We start from the raw sequence: 14,102 nt of genomic DNA on the forward strand, positions 1-14,102 counted from the left end.
AGCCCCAGCCCCCCGGGAGGCTGTAACCGTAGCGCCCCCGGTGCGCCCATGCGGAGGTAGAGGGCCCCGGCTGGGGATCGTCCCTGCTGGCCAGGGAGGGCCTGGGCCGCGGGGCCGGGCCGCTGCTGCTGCCTGCCGGCAGGTGGCATGAGCTGTGTGGAAATACCCGAGCTAGGCCTGCCAAGCGCACTTCGCCTCTGAGGAGTACAACCACACGCCTTGTTCTCCGCGCTTTCCCCCCTCCATTTTGTCAGCAGCTCCGTTTGCCGAGGCGGAGTTTAAAACGGCAGGGAGGAGAGGCTTGGCGGCCAGGGCACCCAAGCTGGCTGTGGTGGTCGCAGCAACAGTGGCTCGACCACGGTGGTCCACCAGGCAGCAGCCAAGGGCGTGCTGGACTCCTGACGGTGTCTGTGGCTGGTGTCTGCGCCTTGGCTCTGCTTGCGGCCTTTTTGTCACCTTTACCACTTGCGTGTGAATTTAAGTCGTGCCCTTCTCGGGTGTCAGAAAGTTCAATCCCTTTACGTTTCTTTCCTCTTACGGCAGAGCAGTCTAGTCTGAACGGGAGGTAAATCCCCTTTGTTAGCTTTTCAGAGTTATACCTCTCTTCCATGAGTATGTATTGCCTGCTTTAAGGCAGGTGCCTGCATGCCAGGTGAGCACGAAATACAGTATTGTTCACATAAATTACAGAAATGGATGCTTCCAGGCCTAATTCTAGCCTTTTTCTGGGCAGAGCCTTGCGAGAGTACTCAAGGCCTTCCAGGGGCTAAACATTCTCTGTAGGCAGCTTCTGGCCTCACACCAACTGGACCTTTGAGCTTTTTTCCAAGCTTAACCTTAAACTGAGCCCTAGAAAAGACAGTAGCACTTCCCTGGGCTAACAGTTCCTCAGGGGAATTCATCTTTTTGCAGCCCTTCGTTTCCTTTGGCAACTCAACTCCAACCGGAGCTCCGGCTTTTCCTTTGCATCAGCCCTAAACCTAAGTCTAGGCTGAGCCAAAGGCTTGTGACGTGGTTCTGTACACAGCCTTAACATTATCGGGAGAAGAATTTATTTGGCAGACCTATTTCTCCTTTGCCAGCCCCATCCCAACTGCATATCAGGCTTTCTTTTCTCTCAATGCTAGTGATAATCCTAACCCTAGTTCAAACTATAAGCCAGGCACTATTGAGAAACACAGTATTCTTCAGAGGAGAACTCTTGGCAGCCTTATGTTTGCTTTGGCAGCCCCTTTCCAGCCCCACTCTAGCTACAGCTCTGTAGCTTCTTTCAGCCTTAACGCTACATATGGGTATGGTTCTTCACAGCCAAGTAAAACAGACTGAAAGCCTAGAACAGGATCAAAGACACATATAACAAAAAAAAAAGGTGTCGAATATAGAATTAAGTACAGAAATAGAATGAGAGTTACGGGTACACTTTGGAGGATTGCGAGATTAGCTTTTCTATATCTTGGAGCCTCCTTGTTTAAACTATAAGAAAGGAAATATAGTGAACTGCTGGTTTGCAAAATGAATGTCAGCTAAGAGAGATCAGATGTGTTAGAGGTCTAAAAGTGCACCAGCACATAGAATCTAGAAGAATTTGAGAAGAATGAAGCAGAAGAATGCATGACAGAAGGGTGGAAATTCCATCAAAGGGGGGCAAATCTAATGGGATTCAGGGTCTGATTCTTACTTACTCTGACGCCTGTTTGCTTTCCTTTGGAGTAACTGAAAATCCAGAGCTTTGAAGTCTATTGCCCCAAGGTCTCCTACAATGGAAGAAAAAAGCCAGTTTCAAGCCACAAATATGTTGTTTATTTAGAGACTTCTAGTGTTTATTTCAGAGTTTGTAACACTGTAATTGTTAGGTACTAAAGGATTCATTATAATCATTAATTTTAAATTTATAATTTAGTTATTATTAGTCATCATTTATGCACGGAATCAAACTTATCTCTTTTACTACAGCATGTAGTCGTGTAAAAAAAAATCTCCTGGAACTTTCAAATAAGATCCTCAATCCAGCTCTGTCCCGAATCGTTTCTTAAATAGTTTTGCCAGAAGCAACCCAAATCCACACAGGGCCCACACTGGAGCAAATTCAGCGGTTGAGGCCTTTTCACAGAAACTGGTCTGCTAAAAGATACTCATTTTCTCTAGAGAGATGTTCAACACATGTAAATGCTCTAGCTAGCAAAATTGGTGCACAAGCGGGGAAAACAGTGTCCTGTTCTGTAAGCGAATCCCAATCCATCTAAGAGTTTTTGAGTTAAAACCAGCAGGCTGGATGCGCCTGTTGGCGCCGCTGTAGCAGGACCGTTTCTCCCAGGCAGGAAGGCGATAGCTGCAGTCGCTGTGCCACCTGCAGTTGCTGCAGAGCTTCAAAGCAGCTGGCTGCGCCTTTGCAGTAGTCGAAGCCCATGCTGACAAAAGCAGGGATAACAGCATGACAGCGAGGCTCGCTGATGAGATAGCAGACAAATACACACATTAAAATTTGCTTTTTAACTCCGATGCATTGTTCCTTCATGGGATTGTGTTCAAGTGTGCTGTGCGTTCAACACCTGGATCTGGGTCCAGTGCTGTTTAGCATCTTCGTTAATGACCTGGATGATGGGACAGAGTGTGCCCTCAGGTGTGCAGATGATACAAAACTGAGAGGGGTAGGCAATACACCAGATGGTTGTGCTGCCATCCAGAGGGATGTCAGTCGGCTGGAGAATTGGGCAAACAGGAATGTCATGCAATTCCACAAAAGGGAGTGCAAAGCCCTGCACCTGGGGAGGAACAGCCCCATCCCCAGCACAGGCTGGGGCCACCCAGCTGGGAAGCAGATCGGCAGAAAAGGCCCCGGAGGCCCTGGTGGGCACAAGCTGAGCCTCCAGTGTGCCCTTGCGGCAAAGGTGGCCAGTGGTATCACGGGCTGCGTTAGGTGAGCATTGCTAGTCGGTCAAGGGAGGCGTCTCCTTCCCTCTGTTCGGCACTGGTGAGCGCTCCACACCTGGAGTACACTGTGTCCAGTGTTGGGCTCCCCGGTACAGGAAAGATATGGGCATACTGGAGAGAGTCCAGCAAAGGGCTACAGAGGGGATTAACTGACCGGAGCATCTTTCACGTGAGGACAGGCTGAGGGAGGTGGGACTGTTCAGTCCGGAGAAGAGAGGGCTTAGGGGATCTTATCAATGTGTATAAATACCTGATGGCAGGGAGTAATGGAGAAGGAGCCAGACTCTTCTCAGTGATTTCCAGTGACAGGACAAGAGGCAATGGACACAAACTGAAATACAAGATATTTTGTTTAAACAGAAGAATTGTTTAAATTATTACTTTTTTTTCTTTTTTTTTCCTGTAAGGGTGATTGAACAATAAAACAAGTTGCTCAGAGCGTTGTGGAGTCTCCATCTGTGGAGATTTTCAGAAGCTGACTGGACACGGTCCTGAACAACCTGCTTGTGCAGGGGAATTGGCCCAGATGATCTCCAGAGGTCCCTGCCAACCTCAGCTATTCTATGAGTCTACGAAGTATTAACATAATGATCATTCCTGAAGGGTCTGAAGCACTTTTGGTTTTTCAGGACTGATATGCACCGATAAGAAGTGTTTGGAAAACAGTAAACATTTTCTGTAGGCAGTATGTAAAAAAAAGATATTTCCAAAGAAACAAAAATACTAAAAAAGAAAAAACACAAAGATACTGTTTTTTGAAAATAGGTGAAGAATTCCTCAGAAATCAAAAGTATAAACAGGAAGACTTGTACAGGCATAAAAATTGCCTACGATTTTAATTTCAGTAGGCCGTGTTTTCGTCTACAACATGTTTTGCATCTGCTGGAAATCTAATAGTTCTCAAGGCAGGATCAAGTACAGTTTGATATTAAAGGGTTAATGTCTAGTTAGAAATATTGCAAGATCAGCAAACACCATGGTGAAGGGACTTGACTATCCCGACAGGATGTGTGAAGTTGGGGTGGCAGGCAGCAGGGCAGGCTCCAAGCCCTGCCTCTGCCGGGCAGAAGCCAGCTGACGGAGCAGCCCTTTGCCCGCTTCCCAGCCCTTTGCCTGCTTCCCAGCCCTTTGCCTGCTTCCCAGCCCTGCTGCCTCCTGGGAGGGACATCTCCTGCAAAGGGCTGCTGCCAGGGCTTACCGGATGGTGGTCTCCGGCTGCCATGCCCGAGGGGGAAAGCTGGCCTGACTGCCTGACTCCCAAAGAGACTCCTCCAAACTCCCCTCCTCAAGTATTGTATAAGAAACATCATATATTTTCAAACAATAAAGTCAGTCTCTTCTTACAGATAAATGGTTTCTTAAGGGATTTTGTTGTCTTGCCATGAAAGTGAGGATGGTGAGCAATGCAGTCATCTTCCAGGAGATAACATGTGACGTATTTTCAGCCGCACGCTCTGCCTTTTCAGCCACCTGAAATGGGACAGTAAAAAACTCTTATTTTTAGCCCAGTGCAATCCTGGAAAGCTGCATGAGCCACAACAAGCACATTATTGTGCTAATAAATAGGGTCAGTGTCAATTTTGAAGCTTAAGCTTTTAACTCTGCAGCTCTGGCGTCCTCCTGCAGAAAAAGACATCTCTTGTCAGTTGTTCACATGGCTGTGTTCATCGTCAGAAAATAAATAAATCTCTGGTTAGCACAATTTCTCCTTAGGGTCAACTTTGCCATTGAAGTTTTTCAAATTAGAGCTGAAGAAAAATATTTTGAAGGTTTTCTGGCTATGCTGACTCTGTCACTCCAGATAGCTCTCCCAGCACATTACAGGGGACTTTTAGACTTAATCTCTTCCTGTTATTCATGTAACAAACACATATTCATTAAGCATCATGTTCTTATTTTTGATTAGATATCAGAAGACAGTGCAGTGCAGAGGGAATTTGGGGAAACATTACTGATATCTTTCTCACAGCCTGGCAAGAAAAAAATGCCTCGTTAGTTTTAAAAAGCATTGTACCGGAATTTGGACTGCAGTTTGTATATTTTGAGGACGTGCATGCATATTTCCATTTAGCAAAAGTAACTTCAATGTAGTAATACTGTATCTGGAATTGGAGAAAAGGTTTGTGTGTGCTTGTGAGGAAATTCCCCACGCACTGTCCTAAGAAGCATCAGCTCTGAGGAATTTCATGTTTTGTCGATCTTGATAAAATAAAATGAACGCATTGCGGCAGGCACTTCTGGTGTAAAGTAATGTCTTCTGGGTTAAGAGATGGCTGGATTTTCCTGTGTGTGAAAAATGGTGTTTTGAGCACAGCAAAAATAGTCAGCCTTCTATAGTTACTGTAGACATTAAAAAAATTAATTTATATATACACATTTGTGTAAAAAAATACTTTATGAATAGAAAACAAACAATATATGTTTGCAACCTCAGAAACAGCCTGGAAAACAAAACAATACATCTCGAAGAACAAAAATAGCCGCTTTGTTTTAAATGTGTATTTTCGTAGTGCTAGAGGTGTTCTGCCTGTCATCGGCACTTTTCATGAAAAACTGCTATGAGCACACATACAAGTTTGCTCTGCAAATACTCCGCAAACTTCAAACTTACTAAAGAAAAAGTCTTTCGGGTAGAATTTATGGAAAGATGCATGGCACAGAGGAGCTTTATGGGAGGAAGTGGTTCTGTTGGTGTTTTTTTCAGTCAATACGATAATGCTTTCCTTCTTGGGCATACTAAAGAAAGGTTGTCGTATCAAGCTGTGGTGATAAAGAAGCTTTCAGTCTTCAAAGCCCTAATGGGGAAAAAAATCTAAATGGCCAGATCTTCTACTGAGAAATTCCTACATCCTTTTTTTTATCATTCATATTTAGGCCCTATTTTGTAGAAATTACTTTGGTTTTATGTTTCTGAGAGGAAACACGACCCAGGTTGCATTCAGCATTTTTTAGGTTGGACTCCCTACAGCCATACCAATACTGATGAACTCCTGTCTCTGTTCTGCATCTCTTTCCTTAGGGAAGAGGCAGAGCTACCTTTGCTACAGCCTTCTTAGCAGCACTCCATTCTTGGACCTAGCACAGCCATTCCCTCTTTCTTGCTCTGGAGCTTTCCCTGGTCACTGCAAGTGCCCAGGCCTTTTCTCGCTACTGCTTGTGTTCTCCCAGGCTTCCCCTGGGTCACAATTCCGACACTCTTCGGTCTGCTTCCGAGCCGGCTATGCTTTATCCTTGCTTTCTCCTTGGGCTTCATCAGCCCCTTCCCTCTTCTGTTCCCTCTCCCATACCAGCTGCGGAATGTAATCAACTCTTGGTTAAAGGCAGTTGTAGTCCCTCCCTTTATTTTCTTAACAAGAAGTCTGTTTACTTTTTTCACACATTAAACAGGGATTTTGATACTAAAGAGAATTTTCTTTCAAAACATATTGTGGGATTGATTCTGGCCTAGACAGTCTACAGCCATTTAAACAAATCTCTTTGCCCTGCCAAACGTTAATGCTAAACTTTATCAACTACTAAAATGAACTTCAAAAATCAGAAGTTTGATATCAAGTCTTATATTTTCCATTAATTATGTATTTTACATCTCATTTGGAAAACGAGGGCTAGAGTATTCATTTCTATTCCTGAATTTAACCAAGGTTAAAATACCTGAAGGTATATACACTTGGATGTCAAATCCCCAGTTCAGTAAATCGCATCAGGTTGTGAGTAACTACGCTACTACTTGGAAGAGCACTCTAATGTATTTTACTTAAAGCACATGCTCAGAACTGTTGCTTTAGTTACTCGGGAGCAGTGCGTTGGTTACTCAAGTGCTCAGAGACAGACGAAGATGAGTGCTTTGGTGAACAAGGACCTGACATTGTACGGTTATAAATGAATACGTAAGATAGAACATTTTGTTCACTGAAGATTCTATTTGAATAAATTGTACATAAAAGGACATTTCTTTTTCTTGATCTATGTTTTAGAGTCTATAGCATGAATTATTTATTTACATCAGATGATAAAATAAGCTAAAAAAGTTACAAATATTTTTCAATGAAAGGGTGAAATCCACATTTACAGCATGAGACCTCTCAACCTCCAAGAAATTGCTATTCATTTTGTTTAAATACAACAAATACTTATTTTCCTAAATGCCTGTGAACTCTATACTGCAGCAAAAAATGACCTGGGGCTTTTTCTAAAATTGCTGTTTGTGCTTTCTAATTACTTTTAACATGCAGGGCACTACTGTTCTGCAACTTCTTGAAATGAAAACCTCGTTGAAATTCACTAAGCTTTGATTTAAAGTGATTGGTTTCCACCTGGATGGAATGAAATTTTCTTCTTGGTGAGTTTATTAGTACATTAAAGGATGCAAATTAATTCATAATTCTTTCAGCTCGTTCTCTTGGGAACAATTACACAAGGAAATTATTAATGTACAAGAAAACAACAGTTAAAAATCTCAAAGGGCAACAGAGGTGTGGAATATATGAAAACATTTAGACCTAGCTAATAGCAGAACTCAGTTACAATAATAACAGTTCATAAACCAATTTTAATTTTTCTTTATTTGTAAACTGATAGCAGCCACATGGTGCAGACAAGGAATCAAAGACCAGGCGAAATGAGTTTAGAGTCAAAGGCCCCGTTCTCAATGAAGTGCTGCGGAAACACAGTGTGAGGAGTTGAGCCCACGCTACCAGGGCTTCTAGGATCACAGCCAAACGTAAGGCTTCAATCAGTTCACGAGTTTCACTGCCTCTGATGTGTGCCATTCCATGATGACTGAATACAAGACTATCATTTCAGCGTAGGCCTCTGCACTCTGATAAACAAGCCCGATATTTTCATCTGGATAATGAAAACCCCTCAGGATCCAGTTAATATTTGATAAAAAAACCAGCAAACAGATTTGCTGCTTAGGCTTCTTTGATGCACATTTTTCCCCCTTTTAGTTAAGGTGTTAAACAACTCGGCCGCTTTCCTTTCCATTTTTCTTTTCATAATTTATCTGACATGCTTTTAATGTAACATATCTGATGAAAATTTCAAATATTTTTACGATCAGAGTCATAAAACAGGCTATCACCAGGATACCTGTAATTACACTCGTCTATCTGCTTCCAGCACTCCCTGACATCTGGCTATCAATGAAAAGACTGAGAGGGAAACACATCTTCTCAAAACGTTATAGAACAAGCATCACTGTTGAGGGAAGTTTGCCCATAACACAAGCATTATCCTGTCTTAAAGAACTAGCCCTTTTTTAAAAAGCTTTAAGCACAGCCACATAAATGTAATATACATAGATCAAGCCTCCGATGACCAATACCTGTTTCCTTGAGGTCTCCACACCAAAAGTCTGATCATACCTTCATACACAGGGGCAAGGCAATAAACAGGGACGTCACCTGAACTGAGAACAAGATTAGGGTATGGATATGCAGCAATAAAATAACTTGTGTTGGACTCGCTCACATATGCCTTTCTCTACAGACTCTAAGGAGTACTGTTTACAAATGAAAGATGTTTAAAATTTGGAAAAAATAAGGTGCACTACAGATGCTTTTCTCAGTTTTCAGAATAGCATAAGAACTGAAATAATAAAAATCTAAATAACATAGATTGACAAAGAAGAAGCACGGACACAGTAGAACTGCTGTACATACAAATCACCCAGACAGAAATCCAGGTTTTAAATACAGCAATATTTATTGTATTTTCCAGTGATAGTGGGCCACTTCCAAAACTCACTCCCTCAAAAAAAAATAATCCCAAATTCCAAATTGGAGATGTTGTTTTGGCAATGTGTATAAAAGAAAAGAGAAGTTTCTACATATTAAAAAACAGTACTGTTGAAAATGTTGATCGAATTCCTGTTCTGTCCTGCTCCTGCCTGACTGGATGAATAGATTTGCTTTTGCCAAGCTAAAACAGGCAGTTTCCTTCCAGAGGAGCAATTCTATCTCACAGTTCAGTTAAGGCTACTGAGAGAAATCAAGCATTATTACCTATCTAATACCATCATTCTGTATATTTAAAAGAACATATGGACTTATTGGAAAAAAGGGAGTAGACACTTTATGCATAATTAATTTAACATCCCTATGCAACTCAAATTCCAGTAGCCTCTTTAGCTAGTTTGTTCTCTGCTGGTTTCTGCTAGAGACCAAAATCCCCACCAACTGGGAGAGAAAGAGATGCCAAGGAATCGGAAGAACATTTCTGAGTGAGAATACTGACAAGGGGCCATTATGGTTAAACAGTTTTGAAATGCAAATTTAATTATATGAAAATGCAAGCACAAGTTCTTTTTGCTGAGGGCAGGAGAATAACAGTTGTTTTTCACGTCGTGTTTATTTTTGCCCTTAAAAAAAACCCCAAACCCAACAATATAGAACACTTCAGAGGAAGGATAGGCTATATGAAGGGTCTGTGATACGCTGTGGGCAATAAGAGGGTGAGGCCAGACCAGGCTTTTTATAACCAAAATTTTCATTCTGCAAGACTTTGCTTCAGGCTGTTAAATGTGAAACAAGCTGATGGCATCAATTTGATTCTGAAGGGTCATGTGCCTATATGAGAAAGCTTTGATTTAACTTAAATTGGGATGGCATTTCTCTAAGGACAAAATGGACAGAGATATTCCATGTCACCAATGAAGTGATTTCCTATAAGGTTAGCACCAAGGTTCAATGGCTGAGATCCCTCAGCTGTTGCCTCTGTGATATGCCTCTTTGGCAGCAAACCAACAACGTCAGCCTGGCATAACTGTAAGTGCCAGATCCATTTTTTCTTCCTTTGAAGCGCACAATCTTAAATGATCAGGGTAAAGCCCGGGAGAAAACAATATTCAAGTTAAATATCATCACTGTTCTTGAGAAGTTACTTTAGTAGCTGTTCTAATTAATCATGGTCATTCCCTATCTATATAGGCAGCAGACAGAGAAGCGTCATGTAAGGACAGTCTTTCAGAAGGAGTTTCTCCCCTTTAGACACAAGGTTAGAGGCCTGGGTTAACACGAGAACTCAGCAGGCTACAGATAAAAAAGGGTGAGAGCTCCTCTAAAGGTGAGGGTCTGGTTTGGTTACTGTATTTCTGGGATTTGGCCCTTAGTATTATTGTAGTCATTCAGAAACCAGTTGCTGATTGCTACCAAAGCAAAATCTGCGATATAAATGCATGAAACTATGAGACACTGAGAGAAATCACTTTGAAAATGCAGCGATGCCCCATTGATCCAGCAAATTCACTTCGGCCCCTGAAGTGTTCCCATCCCCGTTATCAAAGCGTTGCTCACCTACCGGAGGTGGCCAGGTGAGACATGCCTCAGGTGGTGCAGTTTCCTTCCCAGTGACCAGAAAGCAAATGAACTGGAATTTTGAATCTCAGCATGAAAAATAATCTTCTTTTCTTTGAAATGGATATTGTTTCACCTGAGATCAAAAATGAGAATGAGTTGTGAGCAAATGCCATAAAACCACCTTGGTTTAGTTCTAAATAGATTTATGGGTAGTCTCACTTTTTGCTAAATGATGGAGAACAGTTATAATCTGTTATAGTTAATTTACTACTACATAAGTAAAAGTGTGCTAAGAGCAGCACACTTGTTAAATTAAAGCTCACTTAATGATTACAAAACACTTGGGAATAACATCCAGTTAAAGACTAAGCAGTAAATTGATGTTTTCTTTAGAATCATTCATTTTGGGAAAATAAGTCAATCGGAGCCCTTTACATTTTTGCTTGTTATAAAAAGAAACAAAGTATCAGAAAGTAGACTAGGAGAGATTTCTTCTTGTGGTGAATATGGGCGTACGTACTACAGCTGATGCAACTTCCATGAGGAGCCTACTGCCTCCAATTCTCCACCCCATTACAGCAGGTTGAGCTGAAGTCAGTACCATTATCTTGCTCTATCACTCTTACAACAGACTGAAAAAAATCAGATACAATACCGGTCTGGATACTACCTAGTACCTGGCCTCTTTGTTGTTTTTTTTTTTTTCTCGTCACCACAGTATCTGAAAATGTGATGTATTAAACCAATAGTAACAGCAAAATCCCAAGCCTCTAAATAAAATCTGGTGTTTTCCTCATTAAGGGAGTGAGGATTTTAGCTGAATCAAGGGTTATTTTTGGGTAGGGAGTGACGTTGGTAATCCTGGAGTGGTGATGAGAATGGTGAGGATAAATAAATAGTAAAGAGATGGTACTGTAAAACCCTTTCTGGTGGAAAGGTGTTCTCCAAGGGCTAGACTTTGGCATGTTTCATTGAGAAGCTGGGAGGTGATCTGTCTGATCTCTTCTGAAAGATCAACAATAGGAAACACTTCTTGCCTTCATTCTTGTGCTTCAACCTGGGTTTTTCACTTCTGTTCAAAGCTATTTCTGACCCAAACATGCTAAGAGAAAAGGACATTAAGGCTAGATGATCTCTAATTTAAAAGTTGAAAGTTTAAAAATATTGTTGTGGCATCGTTCGATATATTGAAAAAAAACAGTTTAATTTTGAGATGAATCACAAAATTAATTGCTAAAGTTACATTTAAAAACAACCCAGTCATTCATAAACAGCTGTACCCTCATTTCTCCTCTTTTCCATGGTATACCTGTTCAATAAAATATGGCATTTTTTGCATTGAGTACTTTTGTGAAAGTAATTGATTAAAAAAAAAATAAATCTTAAATGTGAAAAATCCTCTACAACAATCCCAGTATACCAGTTTTAGATAATTTTTTGTCAACATCTTTTCATATAGGGGCTTTATAAAAGTATTGCTTCAGTAGGTCAGGGGCCATGTTGTGGTCACCCCAGGTACCAGCACGAGTAGGTGGTGATGGGTCAAAGCTCGGTCCCCTCTGGATGTCTTTGATAGAACCCGCTGTGTGACAGCTTTGCGCTAAAACGAGAAGGATCATTTGGGACTAGCAACCCTTCCGGTGCTAACGCAGGATGAAAAAGGCAAATTCTGTGGAGCTTACCACATCCCCTTCAGGCGTGGCAGAATAGCTCCATAGTAGAGGCGCCGTGGAGGACTGGGGTGGGTCTCCCCTGCAGATGACAAGCCGCTGAGTCATCTCCACTCAGAGCTATGAACCAGTGCTTTCATTTTGTCTTTGGCTATCAGAAACCCCCTCCCTGCACATCCAAGCTCCAAATGGAGCAATGACAACATGCGAGGTGGATCTTGGCTCACTTTGCGCATGTATGTCTCCAGTACTGATGGCGATGCTACAGCCTCAGATCATTATTTTTCTTTTTATACACATGCTGTAATTGCATGATATGGGCCAAGGAGAGTTACAAATGTAGATATATTCACTCATTTTTTAATGATGGTTGCATAATTGGTGGCATATGGGATCTTAATGAACACTACATGCTGTATGCTATTTGTCTAATAAGAAATTTAAAGTACATCTTTTTTGTGGTTTGTAGTATGATCACTAAGAAGGCTGGAATTAGTGAAATTACTATATGATTAAGAGAAAGGCATTCTAGCATTTTCGACTCATTAATAAAGGAAGACTATCTGTATGTAGAGCAAGATTGATTAGAAGTTTATGTTTCTTCTCACAGAAACACCATAGGTAAGGACTTAGCACTGATCAAAATGAGAGTTACTAAAAGTCAAGAAATCATTGTCTTGCACAGAGAAAAACCTTTCATCCATGATAAATCATAAATATTGAAAACTTGCACTGGTTGTTCAAAGAAAAGTTCTTAATGGTGTCTGCTTATGCAAGACCCATGCAAATCTGTGTGTGCAAAAACCCGCTTCTAATTGCAGAATTTTCTCCTCGGACATTGTAGGTATATGCTGGCTGTATTTGTTATATTCTGAAGTTCTTTCAACTCACTGTAGACTTCTGCATATAAGATAAGGCCCGGGGAAGACAGAGACCCTTATCCTCCTATCCTGAGGCTTACGACGTTTTACCCTTCTTAAGTGTACTGGGATAAAAGCTTTGCCTTGGTGAGGGAATGTTTAATAGCATAGCCCGTCAGGTGCACGCCCTCAGGAACAGGAGTCTGGAAAACGTCTTTTGTGTTCAGTTTTCAGCTGTAGCCATTTACATCTTTCTTAGCATTCCTCCATGCACAGGCAGGAACGCCAGCCTTTCTTCGGCAACGACAGCACAGAGTTCTCAGAGCCATTTGATGGCCTCATCTTCTTTCAGAGTTGTTCCAAAATAAACCTCTTTAAGTCAGCCCCACAGAAGTTTTTAGAACTCCGTTTTAGATTAAGATATGAGGAAAAAACATTGGAAGAACATTTAAAAAGAAATTATTTTTGAGTCTTATCTCTTGAAAAGCACTTTGCCAGAAATCATTAAAATTTGGCAAAAAACATTTTAACTAGTCAGAGACCAGTTAAGCATAACTTGAAGTGGAAAGAGCTTTTTTGATAATATAAAGGGGGCGACGTTTATTGGGTTTACGATGGAAAGTATGTCTCAGCTGTAACTGTGGAGCAAATACAACCTCCACATAACAATGCTGCTATGTAGTTTATTAATCTAAATTGTTCCAACTTACTTCAGATACCCATAAAATCATATTGGTGAATGCACAGGCTCTGAAGGGCATATATTATACAGAAAAGCAGAAGCTGCTGCCCATGAAGACTTAACATAACTAGATAATTTTACAAGTGCTGAATAGTATTTATTTGTTAAAAGCAAGCTCTGCAATTTAGATCTTAAAAATCATTTAGCATGTACCCAGAAAAGCTGAGATATCCTAGTAAAAAATAAACGTGCAAAATACTGAAATACGTAGTGCCCGTAGTTTTTGAACACGAAGTAAATGCCAAAATGCAACTTTTACATAAGCTATCTATACCTTCTGCATCTGTTCTATAAAACAAATCTATTTTCCTAAAACTCTTGACCTACCCTTTCAGCAAAACACCACAACAGACTGGCAAAGGTCAAAAGCATGTTTAGGTAACCATCTTATACAGGTTTACTGAATTTTAGCCTGGAAGCAACTTGTGCACAACACAGGCCCTAAGGTCTCAAATGATTTCTGCATCAACTTAGGGAACTTCTGATTGAGGTGAAATCTTGGGATTTTCCTTTAGGAAGACACCCATTTTGTTAAAGGGTAGAAGACCACATCCAGGCTGAATCTGGTTCTGTGGCTAAAATCATAACTGTGAAAAACATA

At 41.2% G+C, this 14,102-nt stretch overlaps 1 long non-coding RNA gene across 1 annotated transcript; it reads right to left on the reverse strand.

The window, feature by feature from the left end:
• Positions 1–1,681: 1,681 nt before the first annotated feature.
• On the reverse strand, positions 1,682–10,329 carry LOC141745090 (uncharacterized). Its single transcript, XR_012587669.1, has 4 exons — positions 10,231–10,329; positions 4,276–4,401; positions 3,182–3,262; positions 1,682–1,754 (listed from the first exon to the last, which is right to left on the reverse strand). It is a non-coding gene; the product is annotated as an uncharacterized LOC141745090 (long non-coding RNA).
• Between the last annotated feature and the right edge of the window lie 3,773 nt (positions 10,330–14,102).

The sequence above is a fragment of the Larus michahellis genome, chromosome 6 (genome assembly GCF_964199755.1).
Source record: "Larus michahellis chromosome 6, bLarMic1.1, whole genome shotgun sequence".
NCBI lineage: Eukaryota > Metazoa > Chordata > Aves > Charadriiformes > Laridae > Larus > Larus michahellis.